Source organism: Cervus canadensis, chromosome 7 (assembly GCF_019320065.1).
Source record: "Cervus canadensis isolate Bull #8, Minnesota chromosome 7, ASM1932006v1, whole genome shotgun sequence".
Taxonomy (NCBI): domain Eukaryota; kingdom Metazoa; phylum Chordata; class Mammalia; order Artiodactyla; family Cervidae; genus Cervus; species Cervus canadensis.
Genome location: NC_057392.1, coordinates 28,609,078 through 28,630,965, shown reverse-complemented (window position 1 = coordinate 28,630,965; position 21,888 = coordinate 28,609,078). Strand labels below are relative to the sequence as shown.

General features: G+C 43.9%; 1 protein-coding gene across 1 annotated transcript in view; it reads left to right on the top strand.

Annotated features, from left to right (window-relative positions):
- Positions 1-309: 309 nt before the first annotated feature.
- COL6A6 (collagen type VI alpha 6 chain) overlaps positions 310-21,888 on the top strand; it is a 147,042-nt gene continuing 125,463 nt past the window's right edge. Inside the window, exon 1 of the mRNA XM_043474750.1 lies at positions 310-515. The gene's annotated coding sequence lies outside the window, so the exon portion shown is untranslated. The remainder of the gene's footprint in view (positions 516-21,888) is intronic.

The following is a 21,888-nucleotide window of genomic DNA, read 5'->3' as shown; positions in this document are numbered from 1 at the left end:
CACAGGCAAGTTGGGGCAGTTCCCACCACCCTGCGCATCTGGCGGGCGCAGAGAAGGCGCGCACCTCCAACACCCCAACTTCTCCGACCTCAGCTTCCTCCCGGGGTCTGCAGCCGAGGGCAGAGGTTCCACGGAGGGGAGAGGTTGGCGGGGCAGTGACAGCCCCAGGAACCCCTCAACGGCTTCCATCCCCTCCCTACGGCTGCGTCCCCTTCCTCGGGGACGCGCGCTGGGCCGGGGCCGCCGGGGCGGGGAAGGGTCGGCTGGGGGCGGGGAGAAGCGTTTATATAGCAGCGAAGAGGGGTTGGGAGCTAACGCCCGCCTGCGGGACACCGGGAGGCCAGAGGCTGCCCGCGCCGCCTCCTCCCTTCCAGCGTCTCCCCGGTCACCGCCGGTCTCCCCGGCGCGGGGCACTGGGCACTGAGCTCCCGGCGGTGCCTTGCGCTCTGCTCCGCGCGCTGCGAGATCTGCCCGGGCTCCGGAAGGGCAGGGGACCGCGAGGACGTTTCCCCGAGGTAAGCGCTGGAGCCGCCGTTGGCCGGACCGACCAGAGCCAAAACTAGGTTGGCAAGTGGTCAGTGGATGCAGGGAAGGGACGCGCCGGATGGAGGGTGCTGCGTGAGGACCCCGGGAAAGGAACGAAGGAGTGTAAGAAGCTCAAACCCGCCGCTTGTTTCCACCTCCTCCAGGCAGCGTTCGCTGCCCTCGCTGCGACTTTTTCTCGCATCCTCCCCTTGGAGAGCGCACAGCACCCTCGGGTCGCTCTCTGCACCCGGCTCCCTGTTTCGCACCTCACGACTGCCCCCATTCACTAACGGTGTCCCCACGCCCAGCACAGGGTCTGGAGTGTGGCAGGCACCCGGGACCGAACGGGGAATGGATGGATGAGGTTGTAACCAGCCGGGGTCAAGAAAAGTCCCTTCCAAGCCCGTCCAGACCCAGCATGTAGGTTTGCTCCTGCAGTCACCCAGATTCATTAAAGCTGCCTGAAGTTTTATTGTTGATTGAAGGGAGGAGAGAAGACGGGGAAATCCGCCCTTTTATGAATGCCCAGTAACATTCTGCAGTGAGTGGATCCTCAGCTAGCTGGCTCGGCTCAACTGTGCAAATGATGTCAACGGGGCGGGTAAGGGCAGGCAGGCGGGAAGAGGGAAAATATTGGCCCTAGGACGTCATTTATTTTCTTCTGTGTCCTTTTGTGATAAAGATTTCTCATTTCTCTTTTTAGAAGTCTACTCTATGGAGATATTAGAGGTGGTCTTTGTCAGTTGGAGGAAAGGTTTCCATAGGGGACTAGGGTGGTAATGTTGATTAGCAATACCTGAGGTGTCTGTAAAAATCATGAGACTTAAGACAGGAAAGCTATTACAAGTCTTTCATTAAGAATTTCTGCAGTTACCGAATCCACAGTCACACTGCTTTTTTAAAAGAAGGATCTATTTGATGAGTACTATTTTAAGATAAAACTTTCCAGTATAGCATTGTCTAATATATAGGTGGCCTTAAAAGTTTTCCTTCATAAAGGAAGTTATCAGCTTTCTCCCTCCTCCCACATTTTATTCCAAAATATTAGAAGTGCAAAGGAAACCTGAAAGGGAAGCTTATCTTTTACTCAAAAGTCCAGGTTAGAAAACTGTCCAAAAGGACGCTGTGCCATGTGAAATCAAATTTTATGGTGTACATAAAAAACTTTATGGGAAGCACTCCTTGAAGAATCATCTTTCACCTTTTCTGTAGTAAGAAAAACCATCTGCTTTTACTAAATCTTCTTGTGAAACAATTCTCAAAAAACCCCGTTGTTAAACATAACATACTTGCAACTTGCACTTTTCACATCCCCTTCAGATAGTCCAAACTGCAAGAAAGTTTGGATATTTGGAATGTTTATCAAGAATGAATTTTTTCTTAATCTATTTACATGGAGAGTGCCAAGAGTGACTAATTAGGACACCAAACAAAAGTCAGATTATAAGCGCTGTGGATAAAAGTTGGTGCATTATGCCTCTATATACATGGCATTCTATGTAGTCCTGCTAATACAATAGTATTAAAAATGACTGAAAATATCTTCCTTGGCAGTAAATATCTACTGTCCCTGGAATTTCTCAAAAATATACTATTGCCAGGTATACAATATACAGATAAATAAAAGTGGTCCCAACTAATGAGGGTGTATTTGTAACCAAAAATCACTCACTCTTACAGTCCCAAGAAATAAGTATGAAGATTTTTCTATGCTTCTCCTTTTATAAATGTCATGAATATAAGACTTCTTCAGGGTGATCAAAAGTTGGCTAAAACCTTTTTTCTCTTGTCCTGACCTTTTTGTTGTTTCTTGTCATTGCTATTTAAAGTAGGAAGTGGATTAGCTTTGCTCTGAAAAGAATCTAGATTCAAATTATAGAAGAGCTTGAAGTGAAGTGAAGTGAAGTGAAAGTCATTCAGTCGTGTGTCTAACGATCCCATGGACTATACAGTCTATGGAATTCTCCAGGTCAAAACACTGGAGTGGGTAGCTTTTCCCTTCTCCCGGGGATCTTCCCAACCAGGGATCGAACCCAGGTCTCCAGCATTGCAGGTGGATTCTTTACCAGCTGAGCCACCAGGGAAGCCCATAGAAGAGCTTGGACAGCCGCTTAATCTCTCTGAATCTTTTCTCATTTATCACAGGGAGCATGCTACCTACATACCTCACAGGGATATGTGAGGAAAGAAAAAAAGATCCTTATAAAATGCCAGACACATATGATCAATAAACGAGGGTGATGGTGATGGTCGTGGTAATTCTTAAGGGTCAAGGCCCCTAGAAGTGTTCCCAATAATTCATTTATCGTTGAGCCCAATTTTAGTCCATATTTTGATCTCACTGAAATACCTTGTTGCCATGGAGTGTAAGATGATTGTAACATGATTCATAGACATGCATAACTCACTCAACGTTGTAATCTCCCTTTTCCACCTGGAGGTGTTCCAGTTGGTAGAGATCATTTAAGGAAAGACCAGTCACTCAGGCATGCTGCCATCCCGAAAGAGCTGTTTGGGAGTTGTGGCTGTTCTAATTCATTCTGTGTCTCTTTGCCTCTTTTGCTTTACAAGTTAGAGGACATTTTCTAGAAGTCCAGTGGTGCCTGCAGGTCGAAGACTTTGAAAAGTGCACTCACTGTTTTAGTGTCTTTGGATAATGGTTTTGTGATAACAAAAATATCTTTCTACTTTCAGCAGAAAGGCATTAGGTTTACATTTTCAGAATTTTAAATTAAAGGCCTATAAAGCAACCTTCAGTTCTTCAAGGGAATGGAAAATTTAGAAGGCATACAGGATGCTTTGCAGAACAGTTAAGGCCAGACTTTTTCAATGAAGAAATAGTAGTTAGAAAGATTTGGTCTCCCTCCTTTTCCAGATTCCTCACCCTCATTCCAAACTTGTCTTTTCTTGGGGTGACCCCAGGGTGATGACAGGGAAATTTGGATGAAGATACCATGAATAAAAATGGATACTGTTTGGCTAACATAAGCAATGCACAGAAGGAAAGGTCTCCTGTGGTTCTTGTAACCGCTATGTTTCCCACAGTACCTGGCGCTTAGTCGGTACTCAAGAAATGTTTGATAAATAAATGACTAACTTTAAGTCATTTTGCAATTTTAGTGAAAGTCTGACTGATGGACCCTTTTCATGTAAATCTGGAGCAGTTGCACTGAGAAAATCCAGACAGAAGAAGCAGGATCACCTCTTGTTTATGTCTTTTGCTAAAGAAGAAAGATTCTAAATCTTACCTTTATGAGTCATTTTGATTGACTGAGATAACCCTAAAAGCTAACACTTTTTATGATTCTAAACAGCAAACCTCAGGAAATTTGCTGATTTAATTTTTCCATGAAAAGAAAGTTTTCCCCCAAATGCTCAAAAGATGGAGAGGAGGCAAGAACAATAAAGCATCTAAACCAACTCTGTCTCAGGCCTTAGCATTCCCCTCAAATCACAAAGAGATAATATGTATACATTTAATGATTCTTTAGCCATTTATAGTTAATGATGGGGTATTGATTTGACTCAAACATGTTTTTGCAATGCTTTAAGTACTGTATCCTAAACTTTAGTGGGGAAAGATTTTGCCAGAGTTAGTTGGCAAAGGCATTTGTGTTGGCTTGAAAACCCATAAGCTAATCACTTATTGAGTCCTTTAAAAACAACTTGATGAATGTCTGGCAAGATGTTGTGACTGAAATTCTCCATTGCATGAGTCCAAATGCAATAGAACTTTGAAGATCCTGGGCGTGTCAGAGTCATATTTGGCAGTTTTTGTTTGGTGGGAAAAAAAATACCCCAGTGTATCAAATGGCCCATGCGCTATCTTTCGGTACCCCACCTCACCATAAGTCAGTAGGTGTGGATAACGCTGTGATCAATCACATTTGTGTATGCATTTCTCTGGGCAGATGGTGTTTTGTGTTGTAGTAGATTTCCCTAATGCCCAGGCTTTTCTCTTCTCCGCTGGCTGGCAGAGGATATCAGAGCCTTATGTGTGTCGTTCTGCGTTTGGTGTTTCAGTGCTAGCTGCAGGCTTCTTATGTCAAACCCCCGTGGAGGCCTTAAGGCTTTTCTCTGGCCTTGGGAGCATGGTTGACTCACTCTGGGAGCAACCGCTTACCCAGTAACTGATGAAAGCTGGTGAATAAGTATCCTCAGGCTTCTCACACCTTGGGGGAGGCCACTCTTGAGGTCTGATCTTTATGTTCTTCCCAAGGTGCCCAAGGGGATGAGCTCCAGCTGCCCAGAACGCTAACCCACTTGCTCATTCACAGCTCTACCTGGCTCCCTGTCTCACCTCCCTGCCCGTCTACCAGTGAGTCCAGGGATCCTCTCCTCAATAAACTTGTTGCACAAATTCTTGCCTAGACTCTGCCTTGAGGGAACCCAACCTACTATGTCCTTGTTAATGGTTTCAATACAGGCAGTGTTGTAGCCCTAAGTATTCTGTAGATTGTAGTCTAGCCAAAGGTGAATTGTATTGCTCTTCATCCTGCTTGTGATGCTAGTTGTCTTGCTGTATCTCACTGTGTACACTATTCGCTGAACCCATGGTAGGCAAGATGGGAGCCGAGAGGCCAGAAGAAAATGCTAGGAGCCATGGGAACTGCAGACGCATTTATTCTCTTCTGGCTGGTACAACAGCCATAACAGCGTACGTAACACAACATCACCACACACAACCTGTGACTAAGCGAGTACCTTGTGGCATGCATGAAGTGAAGTGAAAGTCGCTCAGTCGTGTCCGACTCTGCAAACCCATAAACTGTAGCCTGCCAGGCTCATCTGTCCATGGGATTCTCCAGGCAAGAAGACTGGAGTGGGTTGCCATTCCCTTCTCCAGGGGATCTTCCTGATCCGGGGATCAAACATGGGTCTCCTGCATTGCAGGCAGATTCTTTATTCACAGGTAGAGAATCTGCCTGTGACATGCATGCATAATGCTATAAATGATCTCAGCTGTTACATAGTCATTATTTATGAAACATGGGGTGAGAGCCTGAATGTGCCATCTTGTCTAATTTTCTCTCTCCCCACACTCCACCCCTTCAGGGTCTCTTGTCCCATGGATTATGTAGGTTCTGCCCTCTGTAGCATCCTCCTAGCACACAATGCTACCAGTTGAACACACATCCTACAACAGCAAACAGTTACATCCCCAACACATAGCAAAACTCAATGTCGGGCATCATCTGGAATGCATGTTGCAGTCCTTGCCCTCACGGGGTTAAAAGGGCCACCCACTCCATGTGGAGTGCCTTTATCTGCCATGGCCAAGTCCAGTCCACTGTCTGTCTTTATGAGAGTGCAGGAAACCCTCTGCAGAGGCAACTCCACTCCTGTGGAATTTTATTACTATGGAACTAAACGTGCCGGGACCACCCCTTCAAGGAGGGGATTTTTTTTTTTAAGGCATTCACACCTCATCCATATGATCAGTCTTCTACATCCAAGGACACAGCCTTCACAATACATTGTCTACATCATAGGACACAGCCTTCACAGTACACTGTCTACACAGGACACAGCCTTCACGGTACACTGTTTTACATAGGACACAGCCTTCACAGTACACTGTCTACATAGGACACAGCCTTCATGGTACACTGTCTACATAGGACACAGCCTTCACAGTACACTGTCTACATAGGACACAGCCTTCACAGTACACTGTCTACACAGGACACAGCCTTCACGGTACACTGTCTACACAGGACACAGCCTTCACAGTACACTGTCTACATAGGACACAGCCTTCACAGTACACTGTCTACACAGGACACAGCCTTCACGGTACACTGTCTACACAGGACACAGCCTTCACAGTACACTGTCTACATAGGACACAGCCTTCACAGTACACTGTCTACACAGGACACAGCCTTCACGGTACACTGTCTACACAGGACACAGCCTTCACAGTACACTGTCTACATAGGACACAGCCTTCACAGTACACTGTCTACACAGGACACAGCCTTCACGGTACACTGTCTACACAGGACACAGCCTTCACAGTACACTGTCTACATAGGACACAGCCTTCACAGTACACCGTTCTACATAGGACACAGCCTTCACAGTACACCGTTCTACATAGGACACAGCCTTCATGGTACACTGTCTACATAGGACACAGCCTTCACAGTACACCGTTCTACATGGGACACAGCCTTCACAGTACACTGTCGACATAGGACACAGCCTTTACCGTACACTGTCGACATAGGACACAGCCTTCACAGTACACCGTTCTACATAGGACACAGCCTTCACGGTACACTGTCTACATAGGACACAGCCTTCACAGTACACTGTCTACATAGGACACAGCCTTCACAGTACACTGTCTACATAGGACACAGCCTTCACAGTACACTGTCTACATAGGACACAGCCTTCACAGTACACTGTTCTACATAGGACACAGCCTTCATGGTACACCATTCTACATAGGACACAACCTTCATGGTACACGCCATTTTACATAGGACACAGCCCTCATGGTACACTGTTCTACATTGGACACAGCCTTCATGGTACACTGTCTACATAGGACACAGCCTTCACAGTATGCTGTTCTAAATATACGTCATAAGAAACAGCCTTCACAGTACACTGTTCTGCACAAGACACAGCCTTCACAGTATACTGTTCTCCATAGGACACAGCCTTCATGGTACACTATTCTGCATAGGACACATCATTCATTGTACACTGTTCTAGATATACATCATAAGAAACAGCCTTCGCAGTACACTGTTCTCCATAGGACACAGCCTTCATGGTACACTGTTCTAGATATACATCATAAGAAACAGCCTTCACAGTACACTGTTCTACATAGGACACAGCCTTCTCAGTACACTATTCTAAATCTCCATCATAGGACACAGCCTCTACAGTACAATGTTCTGCATAAGACACAGTCTTTACAGTATACCTTCACAGAAATCAGTCCCTATTTGCATCTGCATAACCCAGATGGGGCCCCCGCCAGTTTGGGCCCCCCTTGGGGTCTTCACACTTTCAAAATGGCATCTCACATGCTGTTCCTTCCACTTCTCTCAGTAAGGACCCACAAAACCCCCACAGGTGCTGGGCCTACCCCTGTATCCCAGAGTCACAAAAGCCAAGCTGCCAAGGTTCCCTTTGCTTTTACCAAAATTGCTTACCCACATCAACCAACTCCACCTGAGTATATGGTCGATATGTCATGAACTCAGTAATATTGGGGGCCCATTGGGGATGCCCCCCTTGAACCACTGGCTGCTCGCACTTCACTTTCTGCCGTGTGACAGTCCTCACTGCCAAATGGGGACTGGTGGTCTCAGTGTTCCTTGTCATCATCCCTCATTTTACCTCATAGTCAAAGGCACTGGGTTCCTCAAGGCCACACACCTCTTGCTCCAGCATGTACGTGCAATGCTCTAGCCTTCCTCTTGTCTCTGCAATGTGTGCCCTTATGCATCATCATGGAGGTCACTGTCCATATTCACCTTCAAGGCAATCAGGAACATCCACCCCATGGTGCCAGTGGCAGTATGTGCCGCTCTGTCCAGCAAATGGGAATTTACCACCTTAATGCCTTCTCAAGGCTGTGTGGTGACCAGTCCACCATCTCCCAGTCTTCCACCAGGGCCCACACCAAGAGGACCATGGCTACCGGGTACCACATGCTGTATGGTGGCCACTGGCTTCCGCCATCCAGTGGAGTCTTAGACTCTTCTACCTTCTGCGTATTCTGCCGACTATCCCCATTGTATCACTGACCCTGCTCACTATGCCAATTGTTCTCGCTGTTCCTCACTGTGTGTGCCATTTGCTGAACCCATGGTAGGCAAGGTGCAAGCTAAGAGGCTAGAAGAAAATGCAAAGAGGAACTGCAGACACATTTGTTCTCTTCTGGCTGGTACAGCAGCTGTAGAAGCAGACGTAACAAGGCACAACATTGCCACACACAACCCGTGACCAAGCAAGTACCTTGTGATGCTCATGTGCAGCACTACAAAGGCTCTCAGCCATTACATAGTCATCATTTACAAAATGTGAGGGCAGAGGGCCTGAACACGCCATCTTGGCTAATTTGCTCTCTCCCCACATGAATCAAGAATGGAATTCTTGCTTTCCACAGGATTTTGAACAGAATTTTGCCCCCAGCTAGTGCTATTTCAATTGTATCTGGGTCAGTTGGCTTGTTGGTTGTAACCTGATCCTGAAATCCCATGAGCTCTCTGAGAACTGCATCAGGAGCCCATGGAGGGAGATATCAGCAAAGGCTCAGTGTGACCCCATCTTTAGAGAAATAGCATCTTCCAGGGGTTATGAGAAGTGGCTCAAACCCATGCTCCACAGAATGGGACCAGTGTCTCGATATTTCTGGTGGATGTTCCCACCCACTCACAGCTTTGGTCACCACTTCTTTCCTGTGGTAGGTCTCTCTAATAAGATATATGGAGGTATGTAGAAGTGGATATTAATGATAGGAATTGGTTCACATGATTATGGGGCTGAAAAGTCCGTTGATCTTCCACTTACAAGCCAAGGCCCAGGAAAGTCAGTGGTATCATCAGTCTGAGTCTGAAGGCCTGAGAATCAAGAGCTCCATAATCCAAGGGCAGAAGTAAATGGACTTTCTAGCTCAAGAAGGAGAGCAGATTCACCCTTTCTCTGACTTTGTGTTCTAATCAGGCCATCAGTGGATTGGATGATGCCCAGTTGCCGTGGTGAAGGTTATCTTCTGTATTCATTCTGCCAATCCAAATACTAATCTCTACAGGAAACACCCTCATAGGCAAACCCAGAAGTAATGTTTTATCATCTCTTGCACGCGTAGTTGCTTCAGTTGTGTCCAGCCCTTTGCACCCCTATGGACTGTAACCAAGCTCCTCTGTCCGTGGGATTCTCCAGGCAAGAATACTGGAGTGAGTTGCCATGCCCTCCTCCAGGGGATCTTCCTGACCCAGGGATTGAACCCACATCACTTATGTCTCCTGCATTGGCAGGTGTGCTCTTTACCACCAGGGCCAACTGGGAAGCCCTTGCCATCTCTTAGCTCAGTCAAATTGACTCATGAAATTTGCCATCACATTTCCTGGTTACTTACTAATCCACCTCCAACCCCAAGCCAGACCTCTCCGTGGAACTCAGACCCAGACATCTAACTGTCCAAACATCTTCCACCAAAACAGCCTAAAAGCCCCGTTCTTCTTCCTAGTCTTCTTCAGTCCTATCTAATCAGTCTCTACATCCTACCATTTGTTTCCTGCTGATTTCTGCAAACCCCTCTCCATCCTCCCTGTTGACTCTGCTCTTGGTCCCCAAACACCATCCTCTTTTTCACCCAGACCACAATTGCCTCCTTGACCACCTCCCTGCTCCAGTCTTTCTCCTCTTCTAGCATTTTCCATATTTCAGCTTCAAGTGAATTCCCTAAAACTGCCTGCTCATAATTTTTTTTCTGCCTAAAATCCTCCATTGCCTTTGGATTAAATTCAAAATCTTTGCCATAGTTGAAAATCCCCCACTATCCAACCTTAATTCACCTCTTCCTGCCTCTGGCCTATTTCTTTGCTACCATGGCCAATCCTTCAGGAGACCTTGCTCTCTTTCACCTCCTGCCATTAACATTTGGAATTTCCTCCACCTAGAATAGTATTCTCTGGGCTTAAATCTGGCGTACTCCTTCTCTCCCCTTAGGCTCAGCTAACATGCCCATTCCTTGGGAAAGTATTACCGAGTCCCACCTACTAGGTAAGATACCCTTCCCTGAGTCCCTACCATACCCTGAGTTCCCACCATTTCCACTGAACTGTGATTGCTTTGTCTTTTATGTTCACCAAGTTATCTTCAGTACTAACCACTTATTAGATACTCAGTAAACATCCACTGCAGAAGAAATGAATTGAAATCGAGGCTTCCTTACTAGGTGATGACCAAGAGCAAGTCACATAAGCTCTCTGAACTTTCATTTTCACATCTAAAGTATAAATTCTATCCAAACACAGAGGTTGAGAGGATTTTGTTCATTGGTACTGAACAGAAGATTTTTCTTTTAGATTCATCAAGATAAGCATTATGCTTGACCTGAGCCTGTGATGTTATGAGATGGTAAAGCCCATGTTGCAGGATGCCTAAGTTTAAAGGGCACTCTGATAGAGGGGCTTTGGGTGGAAGCCAGAAGGAGGAAAGTACCATGTAGCTAAAATTATCCTGCTTTCAAACCCGAGGTGGAGAGTATGCTTGGAAATGAAAGTGATATAATAACATATAAGGTGCCTAGTTCCCTCACACACAGTTTCTTCCAAATAATCCTTCTCCTCCGGCTTCAACATCTGCATTTCCTGGGTTAATGCCATGAATCCAGCTTCTAAACTGAGGAGCTTATTCCAAGAATTTTGCCTTAAAAAATTATTCTCCACTGCAATTCCTCCTCAGTTTCCCCCTTCTCCAGGATTGCTGTCATCGTTCTTGAAACACACCATTAAGCATCTCATTCTTGGGCTTCCAGGAACTTCTGAAAATCCTTACAAACCCAGCTGCACATTTGTAGATTTAACTGGGTGGAGGTAAGGACTAAATTAATTAACAGATTTGCACTGGGCAATGATTAAGGCAAAAAACTTTTCATAGTTTAGTAATGGGAAACTGGCTAAATACATAATTTGGGTAAAAATTAGGATAAAAAAGTAACTTCAAGAGCTATGTATCTGCACATGTACAGGGCTTTTATTTTTAATTTTAATTATTTAAAGCTTTCTTGAAATATAGTTGATTTATAATGCTGTGTTAGCTTCAGGTATGCAGCAAAGTGATTTAGCCATAAACACATACAGATAGACTTTTTAGAATCGTTTCCATTATAAATTATTGCCAGACACTGAGTTAGCTCCCTGTGCTATTCAGTAGGTCCTTGCTGTTCATTTATTTTATTTATTAGTTTGTGTATTTTAATCCCCAATTCTTACTTTATCCCTCCCCTCCTTTTCCCTTTGTTAATCACACATTTATTCTCTATGACTGTGAACTTATTTCTGCTTCATAGATATGTTCATTTGTGTTGTGTTTTAGATTCCACATATACAAGTGATAGCATATGGTAACTGTCTCTCTTCCCGACTTATTTGGCTTAGTATCATTATCTCCAGGTTTATCCATGTTGCTACAAATGACATTATTTCATTCCTTTTATTGCTGAATAATATTCCATTATATATATAGATATAGATAGATATGTGTGTGTGTGTCAAAGTGAAAGTTGCTCAGTTGTGTCTGACTCTTTGTGACTCCATGGACTATACAGTTCATGGAATTCTCCAGGCCAGAATACTGGAGTGGGTAGCCTTTCCCTTCTCCAGGGATTCTCCAGGGGATCTTCTTGACCCAGGAATCGAACCGTGGTCTCCTGCATTGCAGGCAGTTTCTTTACCAACTGAGCTATCAGGAAAGCCTACATATATGTATGTGTGTGTGTGTGTGTATACATACATACATACCACATCTTCTTTATCCATTTGGCTGTCGATGAACACATAGGTTGCTTCCATGTCTTGGCTATTGTAAATTGTGCTGCAAAGACATTGGGGTGCATGTATCTTTTCAAATTATGGTTTTCTCCAGATATATGCCCAGGAGTGGGATTACAGGACTGAAATTCTGTCATTAAAATTGACTTTGATTAATATTTTCAAAAGTTCATTGTCAGCTGCTTGTTTGACTTTTCATTACATTACAGGATCCTGCTCCTGGGATATATTTGGAGAAAACTATCATTTGAAAACTATAAATATTATAGCAGCTCTGTATTTAGTTTTTTAAGAAAGACTTTTAAATAATATTTAGTAAGTTACTGCTTTGGCACACCTACGTAAACTTATGGCAATCTACTTTTTAAGTTCACTGAGCTTGGGATGCTCATCCCACTCTGATACACAAAGTTTATAAATGCTCTTTATTTCTATACATCCCTCAAATTTGTGCACACTTAGCCATTTGTGGGCTTCCCTTGTGATTTAGCTGGTAAAGAATCTGCCTGCAATGTGGGAGACCTGGGTTCGATCCCTGAGTTGGGAAGATCCCCTGGAGAAGGGAAAGGCTACCCACTCCAGTATTCTGGCCTGGAGAATTCCATGGACTGTATAGTCCATGGGGTCGCAAAGAGTTGGACACGACTGAGCAACTTTCAGACTTCACTTCAGCCATTTGTAATTAACAATCATTATACTAAGAAAAATGGGTAAATTAATAGTTGATAGCATTATCAACATTTGAGACCCACTTCATAAATCCACATTTATGTATCCCTAGATGCAAAGTACTTTAGATAGATGATTTTTTTTCTCCCCAAAGCCTGAGGGTTTTATGTATCTCTTTTCTCTTTTTATTTATTTCTTGCTCCTTTAGTTCTTTCCATTTCTTCATGAAGGAAGTTGCAATTAGGCATGGATGTTCTGCTGTCATCTCAATCAACAGCTTTCCAAGGAATCAAGGAATTGAGCTGGGTAGCACAGTGGACACTGGAGAGATTGTGGCTCCATATTTGTGTGTCTGTAACTCCCAGCTGAGAAAGAAGATGTGACAAGAATAGGTGACAAAGTTAGAACCACCCGGGTAGAAAGAGATGGTTGCCTCCAGATTTTTTTTCACACAGTGGATCTCCAATTCTCCATGTCATGGAAATAGTGGATACTATGGATACTCTATGTCAATTACCTTATCACTTATTAACCTTGTTATAGGCATCATCAGATTTAATCCACAACAACTCAGTGAGAAAAGTGGTACTATCATTATCCCCCTTTCACTGATGAGGGTCTGAAGGTTTCACGATGCATCAATTTCTGAAAATCAGCACTGACCTGAAGGGTATTTGAATTCCTGATGTCAGAGCTTGACACTGCGACCTGTCTATTCTGCTGGGCCTGCTAGAAAATGTGTGCTTCTGAACCTTTGAATGCTGATGCTCAACTTAGATCCCTGCATGATCTAAAGTAATAGCTCATAAGTTGGGTTTTTCAGGATAAAGGGAAATTTTGACTCAGTGTTATTTGGTTTTCATTTATCTCTTACTTTTCAGTGGACTGAATCTTGGTCATTGAAATTGACTTTGTCTAATATTTTCAAAGCTCATTCTCGTTTTGCTCTTTGACTTTTCATAGGATCCAAAAATTTCAGAGCAAAAATGGGTCTCACAGATTATTTCAAGTAGGTTATGGGCTTCCCAAGTGGCACTAGTGGTAAAGAACCTGCCTGTCAATGCAGGAGATGTAAGAGATGCAGGTTCGATCCCTGGGTCAGGAAGATCCCCTGGGGAGGGCATGGCAACCCACTTCAGTATTCAACCTGGAGAATCCCCGTGGACAGAGGAGCCTGGCGGGCTACAGTCCATAGGGTTGCAAAGAGTCAGCACAATTGAAGTAACTTAGCATGCACATCCACATGTTTTATAACAAAAGTGATTGTTTCTCCCCCATCCATCTCCACAGTTAACATATATAATGTCTTCCCACTAATCTTGGGATAAAAGCAGAAATCGTTAGTAGATCCTGCAAATCCACACATGGCCTGGCTGCTGCTTTTTCAGCCTCAACAAATGCCACGCTCCCTTTCACTCTGTGTTCCAGTCATACTGGACTTCCTTTGGCTCCATGACCATCTGTTCTTTCTGCCACGGGACCTTGACACAAGCCCTCCTCCCTCCTAGCATAACACACCCCTCTTGGCCTGGTTAACTCTCACCATTCCCCTACATATCACCTTAAACAGCAGCCCCTTAAGGGAGCCTTTCCTGACTTCTGAATTAATCATTTCTCTTCATTACATGCCATCCCAGCGTATGATAATTTAACAAATAATTATTGAGTGTCTTTCTATGTGTCAGCCATATTTTAGGTTCTGGGAAACAAGATGGGCAAAGTCTTACCTCCAGGGAAGACATAAGTAATAAAGTCAACAAATGTGTTAAATGCTAGGGAAAAACAGAGGTGTTTAATAGGGTAGTAAGGGCATGGGAGGTTATTTTGGATGGGTGGTCAGGAAGGCCATCTCCTGCGTCTCAGGAGGAGCTGACATTTGAGCAGAAACCAGAGTGAACTTGGGAGCAAAACAAGATTGCCTGGGGCAGAAAGGAGACAGGAACAACACGTGCATGGGAAAAGCAAAGGAGGCCAGTGTGACTGAAGGTGGGTAATGAGAGGAAGTGTAAAGAGGACAAAATCAGGCCAGGGGGCACGCCCTCTGTCCTTGGAGACTTGTGGCTCATTTTAATCTAAGCTTCATGGAAAGTCATTGGAGATTTTGAACATGGGATATGGATCAAATGTATGGTCTTCAGAGATCATCCTGACGAATGCCTGAAGAAAGTATGAAGAAGGGCAAGAATCAAAACGCTAAATCTGCTAGTGTCATAACCCAGGCAAGAAGCAGTGGTGGTGTGGACCTGGGTAGGAGGTGGTAAGAGTGGTTAGATTTGCAGGTACTGTTGGCAGACTCACTGATGGATGGGCTGAGGAGCCTCAGGGAAACCTCTTCTTTTCAGCATATAACACTGTTGTCATTTTACACTTATTGGTGTCATTCTTTGAAAAATACATTGCTCTCCCAGAGGATTGGAAGAGCCTTAAAGAAGAAGACCACATCTGGTTTTACCCTTCTGCCCATCTGCTGCCCACACAGGGCCTTACGTTTAAAAATGAGTGAATAAATAAGTATAGTGAAGTGAAGTGGCTCAGTCATGTCTGACTGTTTGTGACCCCATGGACTGTAGCCTACCAGGCTCCTCTGTCCGTGGAATTTTCCAGGCCAGAATCCTGGAGTGGGTTGCCATCTCCTTCTCCAGGGTATCTTCCCAACCCAGGGATCGAACTCGGGTCTTCCACATTGCAGGCAGACGCTTTACTGTCTGAGCCACTAGGGAAGACAAATAAGTATATTAAACTACCTAATTTACAGATAAGGGAAATGAGTGAGAGTTGAAGTTAAAAGATTGGCCTAAAAGGTCTCAGTCTGGACTAGAACCCACTTTTCCACCTTCTTCATACAAGCTACTTTCCCTTGTGCAGCAGAGCGCCTTCCAAACTCAGTACTCTTTTACTTGAGGGAGGAAGGAATTACCAAATGTACTTCAAATACTCCTAATGGGAGACTCCACGCAAATGCATTCCCTAATAACCCTTGGGAGGCTCTATTGAGGCAACTTGAGTCTGTGGCGTTCTTTCTTTCTTTGAGCTTGTTTTCTTCTCCAGGAAGAAATAATTGACCTTATCACACTGTGTTTTGTTTTATTTATTTAATTTAATTGTATTTTATTGAAGTAGAGTTGGTTTACAGTGTTGTGTTCGTTTCAGGTGTACAACAAAGTGATTCAGTTCAGCTTCCTTTACAGATTATTTTCCCTTATAGATTATTACAAAATATTGAGTATAGTTCCCTATTCCATACAGTAGGTCCTTGTTGTTTATTTTATATATAGTAGTGTGTATCTGTTAATCCCAACCTCCTAATTTATCCCCCTTTCATAACTATATGTTTGTTTTCTATGTCTGTGGGTCTGTTTCTGTTTTGGAAATAAGTTCATTTACATCTTTTTGTTTCATTATCTGTGAGTGTTATGCCTCAGACCAGAAGGAGGTCAGCCTCAGCCATCTGACTTGAGCAATTTAAAAAAGAGAAAAAATGCTACAGCTTCAGACAAGAGCAACTGGCGTGCTTAATCTTCATACAAGAAGTTAGCCATTCAAAAATGTTCACTCCCCAAGGGCATTTTGGAAAAAAGTCAGTTGAGGCAAGCTGTGATTAAGAGGGAAAAAAAGAACAGAATGCAGTTAAGGGTTTCTTTGGTTCACTTGGAAGGGAAAAGCTGCCTGAAATGTAACTTTTTCAAGCAGTGATCACATCCTTGGACCTCTGCTTTTCTAATTAAATTCCTGAGATTACATATATATATGTACATATATATATATATACACACACACATATACATATATATATATATATATATATTTCATTTAATGAACAGCTGGTAAAATTGGATCCTTTCTCTGTGGTCTGTGGAGCTTTACCAAAGCCCTTCGATGCTTCTGTGTGATTGAACAGTAATATTTAACCCTGGAATACAAAGAGAAGAAATTAGATCTAACCTAGCTGCACCTCATCCAGGAGCTTCTATACTGCACCCTTCCTGATCTACATAGTAATTGGTTCTGTTATTTTCCATGTTGACTGGGAAAACACACACACAATCTAAAAACTGTGAGTTGAGTTTTATTCAGTGTCTTACTGAGGACTGTGGCCTGCAAGATAGCTTTCTGGTAGCTCTGAGGAACTGCTTTGAAGATATGAGACTTGGGAGGTGCAGGCCTATGTAGTGTGATTTTGATTAAAGAATACATGCAACCCAGCATGCACCTTAGTAGAAGGTCACTGCTAATGAGAAGGGACAGATTTTTCAGTTAGTGATTTTAGTGCTTTTGTAAGTACGGGAAAATGTAAGGATGTGGGTTCATAAAAATTTCTCCTGAAATATATCTAATTTTCTAAAGTCTTGTTTGGCCTATTTCCCCAAAGCACAGAATATCTCTTCCTATTCTTCATCCTTGAACTCCTTTCAGGGCATACTATAGATTGACGACTGCAGTGGCTAATGACTTCATCCTGTGGAACCAGATGGTGAGTGACATTCCTTTGGTTTACATCCGCCAGGTCACTTCCAACATTGCCCACATTCCTCTTTCCATTGCCTTTTCTTGGAAACACCACCCAGTGATTTGTACCTTTCTGAGCTCTTTCTTATGCCTTGAGTCCCAGCCTCCACCCTTGTGAAGCTTCCAGTCTAGCAGGGGGACAGACATGAATGAGATAAACACTCAAATGAAGATTTAAACACAGATTTGTGATGTGTTATGAAGAAAAGTAATAAGGTCCAATGGGAGAAAAGTCACAATGGAGATCTAATTTATGAGGACAGGAGAGGACCTCCCCGAGAAAAGAGGATTGCAAAAAGACCTGGAGGATGAGGATGAGCAGGAGGAAGGGTAGAGGGCAGAAGCGTGGCCAGACAGACTTCCCTGGTGATCCACTGGTTGAGAATCTGCCCACTAATGGAGGGGACACAGGTTGGATCCCTGCTCCAGGAAGATCCCACGTGCTGCAGGGCAACTGAGCCCATGAGTCACAACGACTGAGCCTGTGCTCTAGAGCCCATGCATTGCAGCAAGAGATGCCACCACAGTGAGAAGCCTGTTAGCTGCAATCAGAGAAGCCCCCTCTCGCCGCTACTAGAGCAAGCCTGAGTGCCACAGCGAAGAGCAGCACAGCCAAAAATTAAATAAATGAATTTTAAGTGGTCAGAGAAGCTACAATGAGGTATCACCTCACACCAGTCAGAATGGCCATCATCAAAAAATCTACAAACAGTAAATGCTGGAAAGAGTCTGGAGAAAAGGGAACCCTCTTGCTCTGTTCAGTTGCGAAGTCGTGTCCGACACTTTTGCGACCCTGTGGACTGTAGCCTACCAGACTCCTCTGTCCATGGGATTTCCCAGTAAGAATACTGGAATGGGTTTCCATTTCCTTCTCCAGGGGATCTTCCTGACCCAGGGATCAAACCTGCATCTCCTGCTTGGCAGGTGGATTTTTTACCACTGAGTCAGCAGGGAAGCCTCTTGCACTGTTGGTGGGAATGTAAATTGATACAGTGTCTATGGAGAAGTCAGGACAATTGCTTCTTGGAAGGAAATCTATGACAAACCTAGACAGTATGTTGAAAAGCAGAGACATTACTCTGCTGACAAAGGTCCATATAATCAAGGCTATGGTCGTCCCAGTGGTCATGTACGGTTGTGAGAGCTGGACCATAAAGAAGGCAGAATGCCAAAGAATTGATGCCTTCAAGCTGTGGTGCTGAAAATTCCTGAAAGTCCCTTGGACAGCAAACCAGTCAATCTTAAGGGAAATTAATATTTCCCTTATTATATTATATTCCCTGAATAGTCATTGGAAGGACTGATGCTGAATCTGAAGCTCCAGTATTTTGGTCATCCAGTGTGAACAGCCGACTCATTGGAGTCCTAATGCTGGACTCACTAGAGTCCCAGTCCTTAATGCTGGGCAAGATTGAGGGCAGAAGGAGAAGCGGGCATTAGAGGATGAGATGGCTGGATGGCATCACCAATGCAATGGACATGAACTTGGGCAAACTTCGGGAGATGGTGAGGGACAGGGAGGCCTGGCGTGCTGCAGTCCATGGGGTCACAGAGTCAGACACGACTTCAAGACTGAACAACAATCACAACTATGGGGAACAGTATGGAGATTCATGAAAAAACCAGGAATGAAACTACCATATGACCCAACAATCCCACTACTGGGCATATACCCTGAGAAAACCATAACTGAAAAAGACACATGTGCCCCCCAATTGCAGCACTATTTACAATAGCCAGGACATGGAAGCAACCTAGATGTCAGTAGACAGATGAATGGATAAAGAAGTTGTGGTTATATAGGTACAATGGAATATTACTCCTCCATTTGAGTCAGCTGTAGTGAGGTGGATGAACATAGAGCCTATTGTACAGAATGAAGTAAGTCAGAAAGATAACAACAAATATTATATAATAACGCATATATATGGAATCTAGAAAAATGTTACTGATGAGTCTATTTGCAGAGCTGAAGAGAGAGAGAGAGAGAGAGAGAGAGAGATGCTCAAAACCAAAGGTGACCAGGAGAATGGCAGTGGTCAGAGGGCAGTGGGCGGGGCTTCTCAAACCTTGCTGCACATACCCATTGCCTGGAGATCTTGTTACATGGCAGGCTGATTCAGTAGGGCTGGGGATTCTGCATTTCCAGCAAACTTTGATGGTGTTCTGCAGGGGTTGAGCTGAGAACCACACTCTGAGTAGCAGAGGTGTAATGCAAAGGTTGGCAAAGCCTTTCTGTAGAGAGTCAGACAGTAAACATGTTTAGACTTTGTGGGTCCTGCTGTCTCTGGTGCAACTACTCCATGATGTCTTTGTGATGAGCAGTGACTAGCATTCGGATCAGTAGACTATGGGTAAAGCAGATTATCCTCCATAATGTGGGGACCTCATCTAAGCATGTGAAGACTCTAAGATAGGACAGGACAGTCTTGTAGGATGTTTAGAAATATCCCTACCCTTTGCCCACTAGATGCCAAACACACAGATCCCTCCTCCAGCGGTAAAAATAAAAAATCTCTCTAGACATGGTTAAAATGTCTCCAGGGACAAAAAATCTCCTCCAGTTGAGAAACGCTGGTATAAATAACTTTGAAATGCAGGCACCATTGCTCCAATTAAACCAATGCTGCCCTGTTGCCCATGGAGGTCCCATCGAAACAAGTTTATCACTTTCCACAAAATCAGGCTCAAAACCCACTTCCACCAAAGGTGACCCTCCCTCCTCCAGACACCACTTCTGTGACTCTCTTTCCCTTATGCACCCATTACACTCCATCACACTGTTTTCCGAGGGTCTCTTTGTAGTCTCACACATGTGTATACTTTGTCCTCTTCCACTGAACCAGGGGCCGCCTTGATAAGGGGAGTAGGTAATTGTACTCAAGTTCAAATACTGCTGTTTGCCACCTTGGGATCTTGAGAGAATCACTCATCCTTCCTGAGTTTCAGTATTAATACCTATAAAACGGGAAGAGTTGAGTCTCCTTCACAGAGTTGTTACAAACTTTTGAACTATGAAAACAGTCTCTCAGTCATGTCCAACTCGATGTGACCCCAAGGACTGCAGCACACCAGGCATTTCTGTCCTTCACCATCTCCTGAGCTTGGTCAAAATTATGTCCATTGAGCAGTGGTGCCATCCAACCATCTTGTCCTCTAGCATCCCCTTCTTCTCCAGCCTTCAATCTTTCCCAGCATCAGAGTCTTTTCTAATGAATCGGCTCTTCCCAGCAGGTGGCCAAAGTATTGGAGTTTCAGCTTTAGCAACAGACCTTTCAGTGAATGTTCAGGACTGATTTCCTTTAGGATGGACTGGTTTGACCTCCTTGCAGGCCAAGGGACTCTCAAGAGTCTTCTCCAGCACCACAGTTCAAAAGCATCAATTCTTCTGGTGCCCAGCTTTCTTTATGGTCCAACTCTCACATCCATATATGACCACTGGAAAAACCATAGCTTTGACTAGATGGACCTTTGTTGGCAAAGTGATGTCTCTGCTTTTTAATATTCTGTCTAGGTTTGCCATAGCTTTTCTTCCAAGGAGCAAGCATCTTTTAATTACACGGCTGCAGTCACCATCTGCAGTGATTTTGGAGCCCCAAAAAATAAAGTCTGTCACTGCTTCCATTATTTTCCCATCTTTTTGCCATGAATTGATGGGATAGAATGCCATGATCTTAATTTTTTTAATGCTGAGTTTTAAGCCAGCTTTTTCACTCTCCTTTCACTTTCACCAAGAGGCTCTTTAGTTCCTCTTTGCTTTCTTCCATAAGGGTGGTGTCATCTGCATATCTGAGGTATTGATATTTCTCCCAGCAATCTTGATTCCAGCTTGTGCTTCATCCAACCAGCATTTCACATGATGTTCTCTGCATAGAAGTTAAATAAGCAGGGTGACAACATACAGCCTTGACATACTCCTTTCCCAATTTGGAACCAGTCTGTTATTCCATGTCTGGTTCTAATTGTTGCTGCTTGACCTGTATACAGATTTCTCAGGAGGCAGGTAAGGTGGTCTGCTGTTCCCATCTCTTGAAGAATTTTCCACAGTTTGTTGTGATCTACACAGTCAAAGGTTTTGTTGTAATCAATAAAGCACAATAGATGTTTTTCTGGAACTCTCTTGCTTTTTCAATGATCCAGCGGATATTGGCAATTTGATCTCTGGTTCCTCTGCCTTTGGACTTTTTACATGGTGATTGGTCCCTCCAAGAACCCCATGAACAAGGATGAAAGCTGCAGGCTTCTTAGACATGGTGTTGAAAGTCTCAAGACATCACTTCTGCCACATTCTACTGATCAAATAAGTTATAAGGATAACCTGGGTTCAAGGAGAGGGAAATTAGATCTCCCTCTCAATGGGAGCAGTAGCAAAGAATTCTACCACTTTCCTAATGAGTATAGTTTCTTATCCCCGACAATGATTTCTTTAATTTTTTTACTTCTCAGTAATTTTTTAAGGGAACGTATAGTGGAATGAAATATAAATTTATTTATTCTCTATCTGTGATACTAAGTTTCCTTACCAACCTGGCTTTCATAAGACATGAATAGTCCCTTTTTAAGAGCCCCTGTTTCCTTGTTAATTCTTACATTCTGCTGCTGAGAATTATCTTTTCCTTTCTTATTAATGATTTTTAAAAATACACATAAAAGAACAATG